This window comes from Chroicocephalus ridibundus, chromosome 4, assembly GCF_963924245.1.
Source record: "Chroicocephalus ridibundus chromosome 4, bChrRid1.1, whole genome shotgun sequence".
In the NCBI taxonomy this organism is placed as follows: Eukaryota; Metazoa; Chordata; class Aves; order Charadriiformes; family Laridae; genus Chroicocephalus; species Chroicocephalus ridibundus.
In genome coordinates this window covers 76,620,414-76,644,791 of record NC_086287.1, presented here as the reverse complement: position 1 = coordinate 76,644,791, position 24,378 = coordinate 76,620,414, and positions in this window count along the sequence as shown.

Here is a 24,378-nt window from a genome sequence, read left to right as displayed (position 1 = left end):
CTAGCCTTGAAAACTATCCTATACCTTCTGGCCTCAAAATTAAAAAAACAAAACTTCAGTATTTAAAATATTTCATTTTTGCAACGTGAGAAAATAAATCTACAGTCAGCCGGGAAGTTTGCAGAGCGGCCAGTGCAGAAACACACAGCATCCTACAGACACGACCACAGATTATGAGTCCAGATACACAAGTTGCTTCGTTTCTTAAGTGATCAGTGCCAAACTACTGGCACACAAAGCAGTATGTTTGCCACATTTCAGTGATATCACAACGTACAGTCCTGTCTGTTCAGAAAAAAAAAAGTAATACATAAAATAAAGAAACAAAAAAATCACACATTTCCCTACATACTTGCCTACTCATCCTACTTGCTCCATCTCTTCTCTAACAATTTTTCTTACAAATTATATCTAAATTTTTTTAATAACATGCGAGTTATCAGAGTCTGTATTTTTACATCTGCAGCTGGAGTTCCAGCCTTAATTCTGGATGCCCAGCTTTTTGTCAGTTTATTGCAGAAATGAGATGTGAAATATATATATTTTTTATTGATAAAGATAAACATGATTTGTAAGATGAGTCAAATTAACAATCGATTACACACTAATGGGCTCTAATCAATACATTAATTTAACTAAAAGAGGGGGAAGAGGAGGAAAGATGGAAGAGTAATTTAAAATAACAGGACTGTTCTGCTGGTATAAAAAAAAACAGCGTATAAAATAAAACTGAGCAGCCCTTTGTGGAAGGAGGCAATATCCTCTCTCTCGTTCTCTCACCTTGTTTCTCTGTATGATGTGGCGTGTGTTTATTAAAAAATAAAAGAGCAATTATTACATTTCCAGCAGATTGCAGGGCCTCGGCGGCAGCGGTACGGCAGTGCCAGCCTGCTCTCTAGTGTTGCTGGAGGTGTGCGGCATCCAGCAGCCGCCGCGCTCCCCGGCCACGCTTCCAGCTGCACCCGCTTAAAACACAGCCCAAACCCCAAAGAATTCCCTTGCTGTCTTCTGGGTGGTAAGGAAATCTCAATTATGCACACAAGGGATGTGGTTAGGGGAAAAAAGGAGAAAGAATGTTTAAATTGTATACGTAAACTGTTTTGTTTTACAAGCTGGAGTAAATCAGCACATTTGTAGGCCATATTTATCTGATCCACTCAATAATAATCTCTCTCAATGAACACCATTGATGTGGCATTTATGCCACTGCAAAACATAACCAATCCCTTAAATTCAATTAAAGCATTAGTGAAAAAATAAGAATTTTTGCTTCTGGGCAAGTCACTAGTGCAGAATAGCACAAATCTCTGCCACATTGCTGTCAGGGATCGAAATGAGAGAATACGCTAGGAGCAGAGGTAAATGCACACTCCCTCCTGCTCTCTCTACCTTCTGAATTCAGACCTCACTTGCAGCCCTGTAACATTAATAGAGGTGCCACAGTCTAAAAATAAACCAACCAGCTCCCCTCGCAAAGGGATCAAGAAAGCCATCCAGTCCTTTTAGCACCAATTTCCTAATGGGCAGCACAATCCTGTAGGCTGATGCTAACGGAGCCTTGCTCAGACTCTGGTGAGAATCTGGGTATAAAGAGGGGGCACAAGCAGACAAGCAGCTCCATCATCCCATTTTGCTCTGGATGACATAGTTCAAGGCCTCTGTGTTCAGCCCTTCTTCACTCACATAACACAGGGCCTTTGTGCTCTTAAACCTTGTTACACATACAAAGAGTGAAAAGGGAGGTGGTCTCGATTTGTGCCAAGTAATTCCAAGAAAATTCAAGCAGAAGCAATGGCACTGTTACAACAGCGCACAAAGTTGCCATCTCCTAGCAAAAACTTAACGAGCAAAGGCAGCAACTTCATGTTACACACTGTCCTTTGGTAGAGAGCGCACTTTCAAAGCACAACTGGTCTTTGAAAAAGAGATGCTGAGCTCAGTCACACTTACGTAAATCAGGAGAAATGCAAGGGCAGCTACTCCTGTTTGCTAACGCTAAAAACTCATGTACAAGACTTCGGTGCAATTGCAATAACACAGCGTATTCTCCACAGGCTAGCAGATCAGGAACAGAAGAGCCCTCCTGGTCTCTTTGAAAATTATTCCACTGATTCACTCTGAAACATCTTCTTTTGAATATAGTGAATAGAGCTTAGAAAAAAATAAAATATGTCTCTAGAAAAAGCATTTTTTTGTCTCAGGCAAAGATGTGAGCGTGGGTTTCAGTGGAAGCCAGCAAAGCCCACTGAGTGATCTGGCAGCAGGGAATTCATCCTACTGACTAGGACATGCTCCAGTGGGAAACTCCTCTCTCCGCAGCAGTCTGAGAGCAACAGGCACCTACGTCAGATTATCGACACTAACGAGAATTACAGTTTCTGGGCTGAAGGTGGGGGACCAAAAGGGAAAGGATGCCAGTATAGGACATCCATAACCAGTGGTGCTTCTGCCAGTAGCATTTCTCAGAGCCTTCTCAAAGAAAGTTTCTTGTCAGCCAAATACCACTGCAGAGATGCCCAAACACCAGTCTCCTCCTGCAGAGCAGAACTACCAAGTACACACTAGCTGGTATTACAGACGAAACAGCTACAACTGTCTGGGTTTCATTAGATGTAATCAAATATTCAGTTAATATCTAATGTATACCTAAAATCAGCTCAGTCTTAGGAAGCTTTCCTCGATATATGCACAGCTGCTGGAAATGGATGACTTCTTTCATTAATATTTGCTTCAGAAAATACCTAATTCGCTTTGGCTGTGTTTATGTGCTTTCTACAACTACAGCAATAAATCAGAGTGCTGGGAAGACCATTTCACAGAAAAGGCAAATCTTAGGTGGGTATTAAACAACACTCATTCAGAATGAACTCTGAACTTGTGAAATGAAAATTTGAAGATTATATGAAAAAAATCTACTAATCTAGATGGTGAGGACAATATGATGTTAGAACTACAGATATTGAAGATATTAGTTTTGATTAAATGCAGGCACAAACTAGTCACAGCAAATATGCACAGCCACTTTGCTTAGAACAACCCAGATGATTTTGTTCTGTAGTAACAACTGTCCCAATATACAAATATATAATTTTTATTAATCACTTCAATTGTTTGTTGACAATGGGTGATCAGAGTCACAAACTAAATTTAGCAACTGGTGGTTTAGTTTAAATTAACTTCTCTTGTTAGTTAGTTTAAATTATTTTAAAGGGTACCGAAACCTACGCAGACTTACAACCACGCAGGCAAAACAGCCTCTGCCATCACCACATTTCGAGTAGCTCAGCCCCTGGCTGTGCTGGGTAATACCCTGCCTGGCTCCAGCTCTGCTCACATTTTACATAAGTTGTTTTCATAACTAAAAATACAAGGGTTTTATAAGCAGGGAGCAGAAGCCTCTTGTTTTGTTTGTTTTACTGCTAGACCTATGAGGCATTATTTTGATTTCTCTGACATTGGATAAACTTTATTGATGTCAGTGAACTCTGAACCTGCAGGTATGAGTATTTTAAAAAGAATATCTCTGTATGGCAAGGGAGACCAGTCGGGATGAAGAACGCTACAGCACAAACCTGATGTGTCTATTAAAAAAATCTCCAATTAGCTGGAGAAAACATTTACAATCCGCTGTTTGAAAACAATTTACTGGTATGAGTTTAAAGATAAGTAACTTTTTCTTGAATACTACTTACCAACGTACATTTACATTTTTACTAAACTTATTAAGCTTTTTTGAGTTTACCCAAAAGACAGGTTTTGGCAACAGCTCAGCCCTAGCAAGTCCTTCAAACTCTAGCAGCAGCCATGGCTTTAAGAAAGCCCCCCCTACAGTCCCTGAAAGCCCCCAGGTTTATTTTCAGGTAGGGAAGGCCAAGAACAGCCTTGTGTACATATACTGCTTTTGTGGCAGTACTGGCAAGTTAAATAACCAAATGCTCCCTGCACACCTTAGCTAGGTACCTGGGATACAGTGATTATTTTTCCCAAATCAGTTAGTACTGTGTAACACCACTTTGAGGCCCTTTTACCGTTAATTCCTACTGGCATCTGTCCTCTGACTTGTACGCTCTGACCATTGCTGTGCCTTGCAAGCGTTATCTCAGGCCCACTTGGCCTCTCAAATCTCAGGAGTATCTTTGCCTGCTGTTTATGACGAAGATTTCTCCAGTTTTATTTTATTAAGGATAGCAGAGCTAAGCTTGGGGCCAGTAGCAAAGGAGAACTCCAGAGCTCAGAGGAGTAACAGATCCCACAGTACCAGGCTTCAGCTAAAGCAAAGCAAAGCAAAGCAGCTGCATTATTCTGCAGCTCCCTCTACTTGCTGCATCCCATCATGGCAGCGTGACAATTTGCCTCTGTAACCTCCCAATCACTCTTTCATAGGTCAGATCATAAGATCAATATAAACAAGAAAAAAAGAGACATGTACTCTTGTAAGAAAAGCCAGGAAGTTCAAAGTTATAGCTGACAGTCTGGATTTAACTCTGACTGATCTGGGAAACAAAACAAAAGTAGAGTGGTGACATGAATGAAGGATGAAGTGTCAGAGATTAAAACACTTGGTTTTTATCAATCTAAGTCAAGCTCTTACAGTGATTAAACCCCAATTTCTCATATTACATAGAAAAAACAAACAAAAGGGAAGAAATAATGATTTCATAAATGTTTACACATGAGAGAGCCCCACAGCTCTCAAATGAATACATTGGTAATTTAGCCATTTAAAAAAATTAGAGCAGTGCATTCTGTACGAGTGACATTTCTCTGAGTATGTGACGATACCCAAACAACGCTGCTTGCAGCAACAGACCAGCACTTCTCTTCCAGTTCTGCACGATCTGCCTGCCTGTACCATGCATTTCATAAGTATAAACAAAACAGGCAGTAGCAGCTAGTCAGAAAGAGAAAACCAAAAACCACACTGCCCAAAAAATGCTGAAATTAGCATCAGTGACAAATGGTCTCAGCGGACGCAGACTGCTTTCCCTGGTCCCTGCCACCAAGCCCCACGAGCCTGCCAGCAGAAAACACTTCCCTTACCATTGCCCTGAGAAAGGGGCAGATGATCAGAAGTTTAGGATTGAATTACCGCACTAGGATCTGGGAAAAGCCTGCCTGACATCACCGAGTTCAGAATCGGATCCCATATTAATTGCCTGCAGGAGTGCAGCAGCGCTGCACATAGAGTAACGCAGCGCTCAGGATGCCCGGCAGCCCCCAGGCACGCTGCTGGCACCCTGTGCTCTCCGCAGCTCTGCCATCAGAGGTGAAGGATCGCGCACGGCTTACTGTTTCCCACCCATTGTGTTCAGGTGGTGATTCCACCCAAAACCACATCCTCAAACATTCTGAAAATGCAGCCACAGACGCCTACAAATGGATTTGTTACTTGGTTTTCCAGAGGTAGCTCCTGGTCATTTTACAAACCTTTGGATCATATATTGGTTACTTTACAAATACACTCCTTTACTATATTGATGAGAAGAGATAAAAATCATACAAGAATTATGGCAGCTGCCTCAGTTTCATATGGTGAAAAGAATCTCCTGAAAGAGTCTATTGAGTTTCACAGCTCAATGAATATTTATGTTGTTTTAAAGAAAAAGAAAACTTGAGAGCCTTGTTTTGCAAGATTAAGCAACAAATGTCTTATATTTCAAATGAACTGCTAAGACTTAATCCTGCAATTCTTTTCTAATCCGAGCAGTCCTAAGGACTACCATGAGATCAAGGACTCCTGACAGGAGTGTGTTTGCAGGGTCAGGGCTTTCATCTGTGTAGAATGCACACAGCCAGCCACCAGGTGAACTCATTTTGCCGAATTTCTAATCCACTTGAGTACCACAGGTTTGAAAGTTCAGATAAAAATAAAATCTAAAAAAATAATAAATAATCAAACGTTATTGAATTTCCTTTCCACTTAGACAATGAAATAGCAACAGAGAAGATGAAAACCATGTTCAATAAGAATGTGATGAAATATGAATAGAACTCAAAAATGGGGGTGCTGCTATTGAGAGTAAAGCAAGTACAAATTGACCACCTTGCACATTTCCCCCTTAAACAGAACATACGTATCCATGTCCAGTCACACACACACATATGAAATTCCACTGACCTATGCAGAAACTCTCAGTAGGCTCCTTCCCTGCCAACTTCCCTGCCATGACACCAATAATTATTCTTCTTCTACTGTTACAGCAGCCCCTCCAGAAAAGGAGCAATGCCGTGGTGAAGGACGGAACTGCTCTGCCCTATGCTTGGGCTTTCCTTACAGCTATCAGGGTGCATGCAAGATGAGAGCAAAGGAAGAAACCAACTAGCTGTACCTATTTCTATCTTTGTTTCCACAACAGCAATCGTGCAGCATCAATTAGAGACCCTGGCCAGAGCCTGCACCCAAGAGCCCTCCAGGGAGGCCCAGAGCACCTCATGAGTAATGGGGAACACCTTTATTTACACACTAGACCTCTATGGAAACAAGCACAAGACCACTCATGGCATCAGCCATCGAGGTCTCCCCAGTGAGCAACTTAACAAAAGGCTCTGCCACACCATTTCCTCCCACTCTCCCAGTGATCCCAGAGTGGGGCTCTGCCACCGCGACGCTGACAGAAGCACAGGGTAGTACGAGCATCTCTGAGAATAGACTCGTTTAGAAATAAAGAGTTGTAACAGGGCTGCAAAGCCCTACCTGGGGAAGGTGGAGGCAGGGGCAGCACACAGGGGCACCTGGGGATAGCTGATGCGCACAGCCCCTTGCAGCTCTAAGAGTTGCTCCTGCTCCAGGTGCAGAAGTTTATTGCAATTTCTCAGACTTTTTTTTTTTTTTTGCCAAGTCATATGAAAATTTTTGTCCCAGCTACAATATTTTATTTTAAACCCAACATTCGTATATTCCTATCAGTTTAGCTACTTGTTCCTAAACTGAAATAAAAAGTACGTTGTAGTCAAATGTACCAAAAAGGCTTTTACAGGTTTTGGTCATTGTTAGAAAACTTACTTGATTATTTGAAAGGTTTGCTCTGAATTTAAATCATTACAACTCTTATGAAATCAACAGAACTGTGATAATTTCTGAGGTTTTTGTGTTCCTTGGTCTTTTGAAATGTAAGAAGAATTCATAGGCTGCTTATTCTGAACACAGCACCTGAGTGTGAGTACTGCTCCTCCGCCCGCAGGCTTCTACTGAACGCACAGTTGTGATTGCAGCTGGGTCACAGGGTAAATTCATTAATTAGAGTACCCAATAAATTGTTATTGATATTGTTCAGTTGTTTGTCACCACCCAAAATGGTCAATAATGTCAACAACAGAAAACAGAACATGGCAAAAGCCAAGCCAAGCCAAGCTCACATAAATTAGCTGAGGAAAATGCACGAGTGAAGACAGCGGCAAACCGTGGAGTGAACGAGGGGGAAGCAAAGAGGCGGTAGGGGATTTCTGTGTCCTGAAACACTGCATTCAGCTGGTGTCTCGAATGGCACTTCACAGCGTCCCACTCAGCAGTGTCAGAGGGGAACAGACATTGGCTTTTCATAGAATCATTTTCTCCTTAGCTGCCTGTGTAAGAAGCCAATATCTGCTGCAAGCTGAAGAAGAACTGGGCCTTCTCTGCAATACCCCGGGTAGGCTAGGCTCATCCTTGCACGAGTGAAATGAAGCTGGAAGACATTTTTCCATTTCATTTTGCAAATGTGGCTGGAAGGCAGTGATCCTTTGGAACATCAAAGCCTTTCACAAATATATGTTATTTTGGTACAGATCGTTCTGTAGTCTAAAAAGTTTCAAACAATCATTTTGGGGAGGCTTCATTTTTCTTTTACTTTTCTTTCCAAGTGTTTTCTATAAATTAAGAATCCGGATCTTGACACTTCAATGAAACATTGGTTTTAATGATATGTATTCATAGGTCAAAAACAACTTCCCCCCACAAACCACTTCACCTTTTTTAAACCCAAGGGGTTTTCACTCTGAACCAGAAATGCAAAGAATTCTTTAGACTGCTGCTGAGCAAGAGAAAACCCAGTTTTCAGCTGCAGCAGCGAGTCTCAATTCAAACCATGTCACCCTTTCTCAACATGGAGTGTGACACCTATGCCTGCTTTTGTTTAATGTCTGTACCATCTTCCTCCAGATCCACTTGAGGTGGTTCTTGTACTGAGGTTGTGCCAAGCAACTCATGTTGCAGGGAAAACCCTGCCTGCTTGCCACTGCCTTTCCTTCTCGCCCTGCTTCCACTGCTGTGGCCTGAAATGCAGGCTGTCGAGAGACCCAATGCTCCGGGACTGGTTCAGGTCTGAGCCCTGGCAGGTTTGTTCCTCGCTGTAGTATTTGAGAGCTTTCCACGAGCACAGTTAAAAGTAATGAGAAGCAGGGAGGGGAATCGCCCCCGGGGCTGCGGGGAGCTGGGGCGGCCGAGCCGCAAGGAAAGTCAGAGCCCAAGCAGGGCTGCTCCTGTAGGATTTTCAGATTTTGCAGAAACAGCCAATATCAATGCCTAACTTTATGCAATTGAAAATTACAAACATTAGGATCAAAAAATTTGATTTATGCATTTTAAGTTTACCAAGAAGAGTTTTTTTTCCCCCATCAGTTGCATTCCTTATGGCTCCCAGAAGGAAACGATCTTTCCTAGGCAGAACTAGAACAGCCTGTCATAATCACTCATACCTAATGATGGATATTTATTGCTGTCACCAGAGACTTAAGGTCTAAGAATCCCATCATATAAAAATAAAAAAAAAGAATGTAATGACTTCACTGATCCGTTGCTGCTAAATCTGAAGTACATGGAGAATTTGGATTAATTCACATGTTAAAATTGACAAAATATGTTGGACTGACCTCGGTGGCTGCAGCGTGAAATATTTGGAATACTGGATGTATACACAAGCATGCACTTGATAGCAATTTTTTTAACTTACTGCCAGTTTGCTTCAGTTTGTTTCCACTAAGCTGAAGCAAGGTTTATAACTGTGTTAAACAGGAAGATCGTTAGGCCAAACATCATGCGTTTGAAAATCCTGCCCACACGCTACAACACAGCCAAAGTTTTGGGGGCCTGAGTTATTTCGGGCAGAGAGTTTGTGTTGTTTTGTTGTTTTTTTTTTAAATACACAATGGAAACCATTTAGTAGTTCACCTGGCCCAATCCTGCTTTAGCAGGGCACAAGCAGTAGCCCCGCTCTGAGCACAGTAAGCCCTTCCCAGGCACATCCGAACTGCTGCGATATCCCCACTCAAACAGCAGACACCGGATTCTTCCTACTGAGCCACACAGAAGTATTCATATGGGCGACAGTGACTTTATGAAGATGTTCTCTTTTAAATGGCAGATACAGAAACAACTCTTTTAGACAACAGCACATTTCAGCTCTTGTTCTTACATTTTAGATATCCCATGTGAAAAATTTTACACTCATTATTCATCTATCTAAAGAGCATCCTTGGGTATCTGGAATAGTTTGGACTACTGAGTGACAAAATGACAGTGCATTTGGAAATATGGGTCTGAAAAAATAACAAGAAAAGATGTGGAAAGCAGGTATATAAATAACAAGGAACAAAGCAAAACTAGATAATAGATAAGAGGGGACACTTCTGCTTCACATTATTTTTTCTTAATAGCAGTGACAACCCTTCTAAGGCACATGTTTCATCTGCTTTCATTTCTCTTTCTCTGTATCTTTTACTTCATTAGCAATGTTTTACCGATACTTTATTTTATATTATAGCTTATATTGTCCTGTGGACAACCAATGGAATGCCTATATCTGTTTTAAAAGCTTTAACTCAGTTATACACATAGACATGCATATAAAGACTATGATTTTTTTATCCTCTGAAATTTCAGGATGCACTAAAAGACTTTCTAGTGGCTAGGGTTATCCACTAATTTGGGGTGTTTTGATTCATGGAAGTCAAAGGACTTTGGATCAGGGCAACTTTACAACTCAGTGGCTGTGGTGGAGTTGCACTCAATACTCCAATGGTCCACAGTGATGTTAGGCCGTGAAATACAGACACAGCTCTCATTCCCTGTCATCTCCTTAGGAGCAGAGCAATGCGTGAACTCTTTTCATCCTTTTACTATACATGTCATTCCCTTTTATCTCCAGGAAAATAGTTTCCTGTTATTTTTAGCTCAAATCACAGCTTCATTTTTCAAAAAAATCCTGAGTCTACACTGTTTCTTAGTAGTCTCCTAAACTTAATTTCCTGGGCTGCAAAAGAGAGCTGAAAAAGGTGAAAACACCATTGACTTTTGATCTGTTTTAGTTAAGAGCATGCCAGGCTTCTCAGATCCAGTTCATAGTCCTCTTTTAAGTACCTTAAGGTAAAGGATGCAAGTCGCAGCTATGTCAGAACATGCTTTGCTCACCTCTTCTCCCCCCCTCAAACCATTTCTGACCCTGCTTTGGGGGACAATATTGAAAACAGTGAAAATATAACCCTGCTAAAAACATGAATCAAAAAGTCACTGCTTGTGGACATGTTTTTAAAATTGCTTAGTTGCATGGAAGTCCCTTTAGTGCTTGAAGGACTTTAATAAAATTGATTTTCTGAGTATAGCCTTTTAGCAGCTACTGTATAAGCTTGAAATATGAACCCTTCATTGTTGAAAGTGTTTCATTTTTGCCCTGTAACTAATGATCAAGGGAAAGAATGTGTTCAGAATTCTCCATGGTTGCCATTTTCATAATTAAATCGTGCTAATAATAAAGCTTTGCAGACTTTAAACAAACTGGCACTGGAGTGGAATGTGGTTTGCGGTGTTTCATTTAGAGACCTCTGCAATTAGCCCTTAATGAATAAGCATACCACAGTGATAAGTAAGACATCTCTGTGAACCGGTTATTTACCCAAGCACAAAACTGTGACATTTTCATTCCAACGACTGAAAATTATTCTCCAGATTTCTTCTGAAGGCTCTTAAGTAATTTGGGAAGTTAAAGCCCATTAATTGTCTTTAATGCCTGATGTGTAATGCCAGCAATACTGCAGCAGTCTCCCCATTGTTTATCTGAAGTACAATGGCTCAAAAATAAGCAGCCGAGTCAGTAAGACACATGTAGCTGAATATGAGCTGCATACATTGCTGCTACTGCACATCTACAATTTTTGGTAAGCTATACAGAACTTTAAAATACTAGAATCACATTCATTGCAGAAACATAGCTGCAGGTAATACTTTTCCTTCCCATACTGTATACTTACTTAAACTAAGACTCATAATAAAAGATTCTTTCCTATATTTTCTCATTAATAAAATATCCTTTTTTAAAAACAACCCAAGCCATCCACATCTCAGGACGTTTTGTGGTAGCATAAAGCTGGGAACAATGCTGATGTACATCAGTAAGGAATCCAGCCCTTTGTGACTGAATGCACAGAATTAGGAGATTCGGGTTAGTTCACTGACTGTGCCTTTCTTACAAATGTAACACACTGCCTATAGGAGGGATTCATTATTTTCTGGCAAAACTCATTTCAGCATCTAATGAACCAGATGTAGTGGACTCTAAAACCCATGCTTTGGCTCATGTAGCACAGCAGGGTATAGGATCCTGGGATTTTTTCCATGGACTTCAGTGGGTATTGGATCTGGCCCTAGACAGAGAAACGTGGTGACTGCTGATAAAAGGGAGTATCGAGAAGAACAGACAGACGACCCGACAGACTGTCAGCAGAGTGTTCTCTCATATAGCTATCAGAAGGCAATAGGAAGATAATACAGTATCTCCAAAAGTAACTGTGCTTCAGCCTAGGTTATCAAACCCAAGTTTTTCTAAGTTACGTTTTCCTGACAGGATCACAGCCACTACTGATCATCTAAGTGCGTTTCCTGTCTTTCAAATGTTTGGGTAAGCAACTTTGTACTATCACAATTCCATTCTACGTGAGAACGTTTTTTCCTCCTTTGCACATAGTCATCTTTCTATTCTTTTGTAAAAAAAAAAGACAAGAATAGCAGGAAAAAAAGTTGGTGTATGCAAAAACATTAGATAGCCTCTGATATATTTTAGGCTCCCTCCCATAACAATCTGACACGAATCTTTTCCAAAAAGAAATATAAGATAAAGACATGGGGGAATATGAAATATGGAAAAGATTTATACATGCAATCTCCAGAACCACAAATAACAGACAACAGTTTTGTGCAGTTTGCCGTAATTCTTGTGGCAATGCTTGGTACAGAAACCCTGCAAACGCTAACCTGGACCCGGACAGTCTGCCACATCCCGAGTCCTCCCTGCAGCAGTGGTGAGCCCAAGGTAGTCAGTCTGCACAGGCAGGTACAGCATGTACTGACAAAGGTAGATATGGAATTACCTATCCAGATACTTTCTACTTCGAAAATGTGAGACCACAAGGTCTCTTAGAGTGACCGCTGCCTTTATGAAATACCTTAAGGACCCATTTTCAAAATCTCATCAGGCTCCATTATCTATGCAAATAAGGGATACTAGGATACATCACGCAATGGGAAAAACTGGAAAAAATGGGTATTAAGGGACGCAGTGCAGCTCATGGTGCAGAGACAGCCCAGTGCCTCAGCATAAATGAGCTCAGGTCCAGCAGGGCTTAATTAGCTCCAGCTCACCACTGGCAGCAGGACAGTTATGTTCACGTCAGGAATGTCCAGCTCAGTTGGACACGACCTGGCTCTTTAGAGAGCCATCTCAGATGCCTCTGTGTCTGTAGTACCATTAATCTGAAATTCAGACCGTTAACTCATGGATGACTAAATTTGGGCTTTAGTTGGACTTTTTGTTTCAACTATTCCTCTTGAAGTTGCTGAACTTCATTCCTCAGATAGGCAGAAATTGTCTGCTTTAAGCTTAGATCTACACCTGGCCATCTTATACCCATTTATTATTTTGCTGGAGTTACCCCTTAAATAGTCTTCTCCCTTTTCTCTGGTGTTCATATTCTGGATATGTTTGAATACAGAAAACTTAAACCACATTTGTTAAACGCAGACCCATGCTCCGAAGCACACATTCATGTTATCCACTGCATTAAAAAAACCAAACAACCAAACAACAAACAAAACAAAACAATAAAACGTTTATGTTAAAATTCTGGCTATTTTTATCATTAAAAATGGTGTCTTACTCTCAATGTCGGGGCAACAAGCTCCACAGGCTTCTTTGGGGAAAGTGTTAAAAATTATTTGCTGTTCTCTTTTTTGTTCTTAAAAATCTCAGCTTAAAAGCACTCAGTGTTCGATTCTCGACCTAGAAACATATGGAAATGATGCGCTATAAACCACACACCAAGCAATGGGTCATCTTTGAAAAACTGGCAATGTTGCAATGGATAAACTTACTTTATGGCAAGGGGTGTCATACCCAGTGGTGATAGGGACAGTGTCCTGGCTCTCCAGACATCATTTTCCAGGCATGAGAAGTTGGTACCTGGCTGTGATGACACATGCGATCATGCCAGGTGAAAGGCATCTTGTCAAAATCACACTCGAAGTCCCTTGTGAGCAGCCGTCTTTAATCAGGCCAGGCAGCAGATGGATCAGAAGAGCTCTTTCACGGGCATCTTAATCCTAACATCTTGTTGATTCAGTAGATCCTGGGTGTCAGTAGAGACTGGGATAGAGACTGTCTTGGGTACTTTTAATCATGGTACAGCTATTTCCAGAACTATTACCAGAAAACTGATTCAGTCATTATGCCTCCAGGCAAAAAAATATGTGACAAAGAATAGATTTTGGGAGGTAATGAAAACTTAGAACTTGAAAGTAACATTCCCAAAATAAAACTCGGACAGCATGGACAGAAACTTTTACACACACCTCTTCCAGGCTTGCCAAAATCCAGCCCCTATAGCTAGACAGCGACTGGTACAGCCTGCACGGGACAGCCTGTCGAGGCTCCACTCATGTCAACTTTCAAGGGTCTCCTGGGAAAAACTGATATCCCTAAACTGGAACCCCAAAAATGAGTGAGGTAGTGACATGTTTTATTTATACCAAGGGTGTACCTTGGTACCAGGATAGCTGTTCTACTTATTTTTATTTGTAGAGGAGTCCCACAAATGCCTCAAAGTATTCCTACAAATACTAGTTCTATGACTGATCGTGCAAAGCACCAAGAGGCAGTAACCTCTAAAGTAACTTCTTCTTCATCCCTGTTATAATGTACAAATTCTTTTCTATTTAAACTTTATACATTAGACTCAAATATTTAGCACATAGAAACGGGACAAGCAGCAGTGCTTTTCTTAAACAGAAACCTTGTACAGTTATTCATAAAGCAAATCAATTGAGGCAGGCAAAGAGAATACACCTTAGATGGGCCTGAGTGAAAAAAGAAAAAGTAATACATTGTGTTCATTAAAGCAATATAAAAATTAAATTTAATACAAAGTACCTGAGACAAAACCCCAAAACTATTAACCCCAAAGACACTAACTATTCATTAGCCAAGTCAATTTTGCATCCCATTATGATTCACAATGTGTAAATTCCCATTGAAATTGATTTAGTAAACCAGCTCTTTGATGGGCCTGAAATTAAAAGGATAGAAGAAAAGATACAACTAATTGAAGAACATAATTTGATGCTTGTACAGGGTGTGAAATTTACTGAGAGCAGACTGGAGCTTTAATTAAAGACAACGGGCCAAATTCACACCTGGGATAATGATTGAGGAATTTTGCTGAGGTCAGAGGAATTGCAGCCACTTGTGTCAGGCCTGAATATAGCTCCTGGTAGTAGCCCGTTTTAAAAAGGAGTTAGGGAAAACAGTCTGGGGAAGGAAAAAAAAAAAAAGTGAGAAGTAGGTATTTCCCTGTCTGGAAGTTATCTTGACTGGCTTCAACCTTGCTCTACACTGAACAATACTGGGAATTTCTTCCTGCTCAGAGCAGCTGAGGAGGACAAAATATTAGACGAGGACACTTCTGCTTGGACGCCCAAATTAAGAGCGATGAGAAGAGCTGAAGTTTCCCAAGAGCACTGCCAGGAAAGATACCTGTCTCTGCACTGGGAGCAGAGAAATAAGACCGCATGATAAAGCAGAGCCTTTTGAATAAGGCCTTTCCACTCATGTATCAGGGATGGTTCAGGCTGTTTGAAACAACTTCATAACTTCTGTTTTGTCTTGTAAAATGAGGCATTTGAGCACATAAAGTTTCACAATTGCTTTGTGATGGACAGTTCTTTGAATATTCATACTTGGTAATCCAATACTTCTATCAATTTTACATCATTTGGATTTTGTTCTATGAAAGGTCTCACCTTTATGAAAGAAAGAACAGCTGAAGAGATAATGATGCTCTGCACATTTTTGTAGAAGAGTATACATCAGGACATGAAAACATTTCACATTATTTTCCAGGGACTGTTAGGACCAAGGACAATATTCTAATTAGCAATTTTAAAGTATGAAGGCCAGGATTAAAAATTATATTTGGGCTGCTTCCTTACTAAGAAAGAGAGGCTTGCATTAATTTCAATATATAGCTGCTTAAACTATTCATTGTAGATCTAGATGATGAATTCTGCATATTTTTGTTATTGCAGATAGACTGTAAATAAGCCAACAACTTGTTTATGATTTATAATTATTTAATGAAATAATGTACCAGTAGGAATCACTAATTATTAATTAGCGGTTGCTTGGCTGATGAATTCTCCGCATAGACACTGCTGTTCCCAAAAATTGTCTGAACCTAAATGTTCTCAGTGAAGAAGTTGTGACCAAATGGTTACTGGCAGTATCAAAAGGGAGAATCTATGGTTGACTTTAGTATAGTAAGGCAAAATAATGCCAAGTTTAAAAATAAGCAGAAAAATTTAACACTTGCTATTTCCTATAGCTCTTCAGTATGAAGCTAAGGAGTAAGCATCTAGAATGGCACAAGGAGAGCCAGAAGAGAATCAGTAAGTGCTGTTTTACCAGCAGCAATGTTTTGTGTTGGTTCTTTGGCTCACTTCGTACTTCAACTGATTTAACACTGAGCTTTCTCTTGCTACAAAGTTGATTACACATTCCTGAGCTGGGTCCCTCTTGCTCAGCAGACTGGAATGCTCCAATACAGACCTGTGAAATAATTTGCTCTCAAAAAGAAGGTTCTTTCTTTGAATAATAATAAATAAATAGAGGATTACAATGCTTAGCCTTGAAATTTCAGGAACAGTCCGTGTCTTGAGATACTATCTGCTGCCATGTCACAGGGATTGCTGTAAAGGGGTTGAAGGATCCAAAGAAACGTGAGGAGAAAACCAGACATAGTTAAAAAAATCTTCATCTACCATAAAATTCATGGAAAGTTTCCGTTCTTGGTGTCCAACACTCAGACACACAGACTGGGATGATCCAGAGACATGATCTAAGCCCACCACTGCATTTACTATGCAAGAATGGTATGAGCTGATTTGGGTTGTTTTGCCCACATAATTTAAGCACTGACAACAGAGTTTGCAGCAGGCCTTAATCAGGTGCACGACCAACAGCAATCTGTGACTCTACCAATATGCTCTTTAACTGCTCTGTATAGCTTTAAAATACACAGCAAAGTCTACAGAAAGAGGAGCTAAAAAGTTGGAGTATTTGGAGCACAACTCACTGGCCCACACTCTTTGTTGCGTAAATCTGTGCTGACATGGATGCGTTTCTACCTTTATCTGCTGGTGAGGATTCGGATTCTCATCTCTCCAGTGAAAGAAGGTATTCTTATCCAGAAAGTATCACCAAAGTTAGGAAGGGGATGAAAGGCAGTCAAATTCAGTACTAAGCAATATCTGTTTGAGCTCCATCATCAACACCTGCATAAAAGCTGTTGTGCAGGAGCAAATAAGAAAAGTTGAATTCTTTGCCTAGTGTAATTCACTTCATTTATTGACTTTTTTCCCTTTCGTTTGTCAGTGGTTCTGAGATGCCTGGCATTCAGGATGATTTGTAATGTAAATTATATAATTGTACTTTCACATATTTTAACATCAAATGGAATGATTGACTACAGAATTTGAGCTGTCTACAGGTGGGGGTCAATTATCATCTGAATAATCACACTGCCACACAAGAATAGCATGGCCATGGAGTGTGACATATTTTTATCTCTATGCATTTCAATGAAGTCAGGCTGGTACATAAAAGGTTATCACCTAGGAAACATATTTTCCTAAGCACAAGTTAAACATGCAAGCAAGATCAGCATAGATATTCAATTTAGCCAGTCAACCCTAACCTATTAATATTTTAACAAAATCCAGTGAGGATAATTTTTTTTCTTTGATCCCATTTCATTTGAGCAGCCTGGAAAGGGAAGAAAAATTAAAAACAAAATAGTCAAGCATACAGAATGAGGTTATGTATTAAGTGGGCTATTTAATGTTTTTGGCATATTATAGCCCTAGGGAAAGTGTGGATGGATTTAACAATCAAGATCTGTGTTCCCTGAGCCCACAAAGTTCGAGAAACATAAAATAATCTATACTTCCGAGCTGACAAATCTTACCTGACACTCTGCCTCATCTCACTGGGACTCTCTAGCTCAGCATTAATCATATGTTACAGGGAGTAAAAAGAAAAGTAAATCATACTAAGCTGGAAAGTGAGATGGAAGGTCTTTGGGCAAAGCTTTTAATCAATAATATGTGGGATAATAACCAGGAGCTATTGTTTGAATCTTCAGATATGAAAAGGTAGCAATGCAAAACACAAAGCAACTACAAACTGCTGCCACTTCAAAGGGGTCAGATGCAAACAAAATCAGCTTAGTGTGCCCTAAACCTCACCTTCCCCCCTTCCCCTTCCCAGTCCATTAGCAAAATTCTGTATTCACTGTTCACCAGTATTTTGATCTAACCCCAAAACTGCAATTAAAAGTGTCTATCTGATCTGAGATAGATTCAGAGGACGCAGTGGTCTCATGTGCATTAATTTTTGGGTGTCTAATCCGAGATCCTTTGCTAGCCATTGAGATTCAAAGATTGTTCCAAAAAAAGGTATTATTTCTCATGTCAGACAATTCCCCTCTTTCCCTACTAGCTTCTCGTCATACAGTTACTACTAAGCCACAGATCAGGTATTATTTTGCCCTGAATTCTACCTCATTTCCCAAGAACCACACCTACCCTCGTATCTGTAGCTTCCCGTCCCTCCACTCTTGACCATACATTAATTAAAGGAAAAAAATAATGTTTTGGCTACTTGACTACTAAACATTGAAGATTCTTTAATTTACATATTTCTTAGCTGTTTGATTTAATTCGTGGTTTAAATTAGAATTTGCGATCAGCTGGTAGAAGGCAGTCTAACTAAACCAGTCTCTCCGGGCTGAAGCCTCAGCCATGAAATACATGGCTGTGATTGATCTGACCTCCAGCTATTCATACGGCTCAGTTCATGACCTCTAACTTTCCTCACCCCTTCAATAACGTATGTAATAATATTTGGTTTGCTCGGTTATGAACAGGAGGTGGAGACGCTAGTCCTATCTCATACTTTTGTAATTATTATTATTATTTTAGGGGGTGGAGAGAGAGAGTTGCAGCTCAGAGTGAAACCTAACCCAAATCCAGTTCAGGCTGTCCATTAATGCAAAACAGTTTTGAAACTGTGAATGGAGCTCCAGTAATTCCTCCACTGTTGCTCAGCAGGAGCTCAGCAACACACAGCTTGGCTGACTACGTTAAAAAAAAAAAAAAGAAAAAAAGTAAAAATAAAAGTCTCACAACCATGAAAACATTCAGGGCCTATTTTCACAAGCAATCCTATCAGCGAGGCAATATTTTTTTACCGCTGAGTGCACGGCCACATTCTCTTCCTTTTACTTTGTCTCTTTTTTGAAATTCAAATACATTACTTTTTTTTTTTTTTTTGCATATGAGTAAAATGAAAGATACTTAATAATGGTCCTGCTCTGCAACAGAAAAAGAAGAGATTTTTCTGCTTTAGACACAGCGATATCTATAGAGTTTATTTTTTAAATAGCTCTTTTGTTGAAGTCAGAAAAATCTCTCAGTGTTATCATTTCAACACATCTTAAACTTTTTAACATCCTAAGAATTTCTTACTCAAATAAAACAATAACTAGAATTCCAAAAAAGTTTAAATTCATCAAATTATTTTTGAAGCGATAAGATTAACTACTGGAGAAAAAACCTGTCTCCACTTTTAAGGAGGTTTGGTTGGCTCATCAGTGACACCTTCTATCTTTGTTTCAAAGCTCCCCTATCGGTTTCCTCTCATTAAACCCAGCAAAAACAGACTCAGTCCCAGTGAATTCACATGTTCTTAAAATGAAACCAGATTAATGGCGTAATTAACCCACAACTTTTTATTAGCAGTTAAAAATAATTTGTAACAAATTGTTTCTGTGATGGCTGCAGACTTTTTCTCTGCTTATCATAAGTTTATAAGAAAAATTAATCCACCTTTGCTACAGCATTGTCTAACAGATATTTTGGACTGTTTTATCACACCAGCACCTGCTGACTCACTGCGAATACTCCTCGGGAGCATTTGTCACTCCCAGCGTGCATCTCCTTGACAAACTGTGTTGGTGACAGCCAAATAATCTCTGCATTACCCTGGGGCCAGAGCAGACCCTGCTCACCGGGCAGCAGCACACCTCACTTCTCGGCACTAGCAAAGGCGAAAGCACCCTTTGTCCACCCTCCGGGAATTCCTGATGTGCTGCCATTTCTGCTTTTTGGCCAGGTAGGTGGACCATTGCTATATATTCATAAACGCAGACACACGCTTTCCTGGAGTTTGCTTTTCCAGGTAACACCCGAGCAGAAAGAGCAGCGATGCTCTGCAAGGAGTCATCGCTGGGCTTGGCCAGTGTCAGGCTTTCTCCACGTGGACTCACTACAGACTTCAGTGTGTTTCCAGTTCCTGCAACACTAGACAAATTTCCAATTCCCTTGCATGCAGCTGATGGAGCTCTTCCTGAGACCCAAGTTCAGGAAAAATTTGGGTCCTATACATTTTATTGTTTGTCTGTGAAATAAGGGTAAGGCGCTCCTGCAAGTGTTTTTCTACTGATGGTAAGCAAAGAGAATTTTTATGCACCCTGAAATTACCATATGAAACATGAATTTTATTAATTTTGGTATATTACAATGAGACACAAGGATGCCAAAGATGTTGTGGCAATTCAGAAGCCTCCATTTTTCAACAGAACTTGCACAGCATCTCCCACAGTGATTGCTTGTGTGTCTGCTCCTACCCCAAATGGTGACCTACCTTTTTCATGTCCTGTGGCTTTAACTGCAGAATAAGTGACAGGCAGGAGATGATGCAGTAATTCCTGCAGTAATTTATTAATACCTGCAGACATTGATCTACCCATGCCGCTTTATGCGATGGGATGTGGGGGGGTGATACCAGCGCAGGCGCCCTCCTGCATATGGCTCTTCCAGACACCTGCCCAGGCTGCTGGGCTGTACCTGCCCTCTGTGAGCGTCGCTGAAGCATCACTGCTTCTAATAGTTGTTGGGTTTTTTTTAAGACTATGCAAAAAGGGTACAGTTTTGAAAACAAACAGCAAGTTCTTGGACACTTCTCCCTCTTTTGTATTTATACGTGTTCTACAGTGGTTCCTGTTATAGAGTCAGCATTTGTTAACAGCTACTTAGTGAAATCCCCTTTAAAAAAGGAGCCATCATTCTCTGATGCTACATTATAGTGAGAGCTGGCATTTTCGTGATGACTACTATATATTCAAAGCCACCATTTCTTAATTTGCTAATAGATATCACTCCCCTGCAGCCTTGGTCTCATTTGTAAGAACCCCAGTCTGCAATGAACCAGTCAGGAAAGTGCATACAGGCGTGGATGCAGTCAGAAAACTCGTCAGGGTTTTCTGCTGGTTTTTATTCTACATAAAGGAATATCTAAACCCACTAATGTCTGTGAAACCAGAATAAACTGCTTACAGTGCATAGATGTGAAAAAAAATCAGTTTCTTTATAATATAATAGGCTTTTGTATATCCTTTGAGGAAAGTGATAGTGCTGTCTATATTTAGGCTCAGTGAAATGCTGAAACGGTTAAATTGAATAGTGTTTCCTCTTCTAATCTCTACAGAACTGGACTTAGTAAAGACTAATGACCAACCCTTTGAACCTCCAGGTCTCCTAAGGTTTAATTTGTTATTTCTGAGGAGAAAAAAAAGCATGAATAAATAATGAGAATAAGGGACACAGTGACCAGAGACAATTCACCAGTGTCATTTACATATACAGGATTCCCAATTCCTAGAATTACTCATTACCACAATACTACAGAAAAAATTAACCCCAGTCCAGGATGACAACTAAAATAATCAAGGGCTACTCTATTCCAAAGTTACCTTGAAAAGTACACAATATTCTCTGATGGTATTTAAACTCTGAAACATTTGGAACATGGAGAGTTAACACAGACTGGAGAGACCAACACAAGTACTTAAGCCTGTAGCATGTTAGGAGTCAAAACGCACTTGGTTAAAGGAAAGGAAAAGAAATAGCTTAACAAAATAACCTATAATATTTTGCAGAAAATACCTATTTGCAGGAAATAAAACTCCTACAAGAACATACCAGTTCTGACAATCCCTTCTGCAGGAGAGTTTTGTTAGGTATTCAACTGAATTTCTTTTTTCAAACCTAGAAAGCGCAGCACTGTTGTAGCAGTTAGAACAATTGTTCAAAGCATGACAAATCTGGGTTTAAGTCCTTGATTCAGACCAGGGATTTCAACCTGGATCTTTCCCATCTTACACAATTGCACTAGCAATTAGTTTTTTGCTTATTCTGGGTGGGATCGATGCATCTCCCTTGGTTTTTGTTATATTTTTGCTATATATCTTTGTTTCATCCTTACGAGAAATTTTTGCTAAAGCAAAACTGTTTGAAGATGGAAAAAGCATTTTGCAGGAAGAGGGAGCAGTGCAGTAAATGCAGTGCTAGAGCTTATTTTGCTTTCATTTAAATGCTTTGTGAGGCAGTGAAAAACCAGAAAATTACAATGGTGTTGTAGGAAAAAGACTTTGCTCACAAAGCAAATTTTCTTCCTGAAGAGCAGTTTATTGCAACGTAGAAAGCCCACTAATTGGATTTACGACAGGCAAGCAGTGATGGCAAAAAGGAATAATGTGAACAGAGAAAAATAAAATGCATATTAAATCTTACAGACACCTAGACATTTCCTGTGCTTTCCTGAAGTCATACCAAGTACCCAGTGTTTCCAGATTTCTGTCGATTCTTAGTTTACTCGGCAAAAAAAGAGAGAATGTGGTGACATGTGAAGTAAATTACCACACAGAATTGTCTGCAATCAGCAGAAAGGCTTATCTAAGCTAATATGGAGATCGCCGTGTTAAACTCTAGAATACACAGCCGATGGAGACAAGAAATGAATTTTGCTGATGTGTCGTACTGACTTTTCTGGAGCTTAAGCATATGCTGAACTGCTTTGCTGAACCAGGTGAAATGAAGGATGTAAGAAATCCCTAATTGAAATACTCGAGCGATTTTAACAAGGCTCTCTTTAGACAGTCTTCTGCAAATCTGGTATTTATTTACCTCCTGTACTCCCGTACCAATGAACAGCACAGCAAGGGTAGCTCTGTATTATCTTGAGTTGCAGTGTAACCTATCTAATCTTGGCAGGCATAAACGTTTTAAAACATAGCTGAAATTCTGCAAAGAGCGCTACTGAAAGAGTATGACTGCAACAGTCACCTCGAAATCCTGCACTTATTTCTCACTTTCATTTGGTGTCATAAAAGACCTCAGCATCAATCATTAACAAGCTATTAACACATGCAGCTGATAAAAGTGTTCAAAGCCTGGTCAATAACAATGACGGAAATTCCTGTTTTACAGTTGGTTTAATCTAAGTCTACGGAGCCCACGCCGGTTATTTTCTTGGCTAAAAAGTGCTTCTCGGTTCTTTTGCTTTCATCTCTGCCTGTGTAACACGCTCAGAGGCTGTGTTTTCTCATCTCTGCCCTGCAAAACTAGCCATTTCCCTCCGCTGCCTTCCCCCCCACCCCATTCTTAAAATCCGTTTGCAAGCGAACGGAGACAGGAAACGATTCCACTCAAATGCCAGATGATTTTAATATGTTATTACCTTGTAGCAAAGGTGCTATCAAAGGAACACAAAATCTCAGCTCAATTTGCAATTTGTAAACACAATAAACCAGTGCTTATTAGCAGTAACAAACAAACAGGCTGTAATTTAGACAGCATCCTTCTAAGGTGTTTCCTTCCAGTTCTCTAAATTGTACCAAAACTCAGCCATGCTTCTAGAATTAATAAAGCCAGAAACAGCTTTGGCTACCTGAACAAATATACATTTACCATTTTGTAATTCACTAGTTTTGATCACTCATTTTGTTAAATAAAATCTCTGATGCCGTGAAACCTGAAGAGCCGTTCAATTAGCTCATTACTCTGTGTGTTACAAATGTCACTCTGGCTTTTTTTTTTTTGTGTGTGTGTGTTTGTGTTACTGATGATTTTGACATTGCCCCCTGCTGCTACTAACACTTGTCAATAATTGTATTTACTTGGCGATAGTTTCTTGCCCCTATGCAAAGGAATTTAAGGATAGAATATACAGAAAATGGCATCACAAACAAAACATAGGCTCAGAAAAACATGAAAACACCTAGCCTCCATCTGCTCAAGTGTGATACACTTCAGAGCTCCCATTTCACATGTAAAACAGAATATGATTTATAATTTATACCTAGTTGGTGCAATCCTTCTTGAGGAAAAAAAATTCTTTGATGAAACACTGGCTTTATGTTATCATAAAACTATTGAGAAAATCACAGAACATTTGGCAATTTACCTCTACTACAGCATCTTTGAAGTTTGGATATTTATATTTTATGCACTTTTCAAATAAACTGTGCTGCTGAACACAAACACAAAAAAGCCTAAGTGTGAGTCAAGGCTGAAATGTAATTACAGCATTAGCAGCAGTAAACTACTGCAGATATTTACAGACCTCCAGGTAACAGTTAAGGCCCAGTTCTAATAAGATTTTAAATATTCTGTGTAGTGTGGAATTTATACATTTTCCTTGATATATTTAAAATCTGTAACACATGAAAAAAAAATCAAAGAACAAAGGCAGAAGCAATGGAGCTCCTAGATTCTGCTGAACCACCGTTCTTGCTTATAGCTGTGGTGCTTTTTATTAACAAAAAGACAGATTTTTGAGATTCTGCATCCCTCATACCTGTGAATCACCTCAATGATTAGCAGTGATTATGTGCGTAATAGGGTGAAATTCATTTATGAATAAAATAACCTTTAAAAGGTTAAAAAATAGACTTCCGCTGGGTCACAGGCTGAGACTGCACAGAAATGAATTACTTACATGAAAAAACATTTCAAATCTGCAA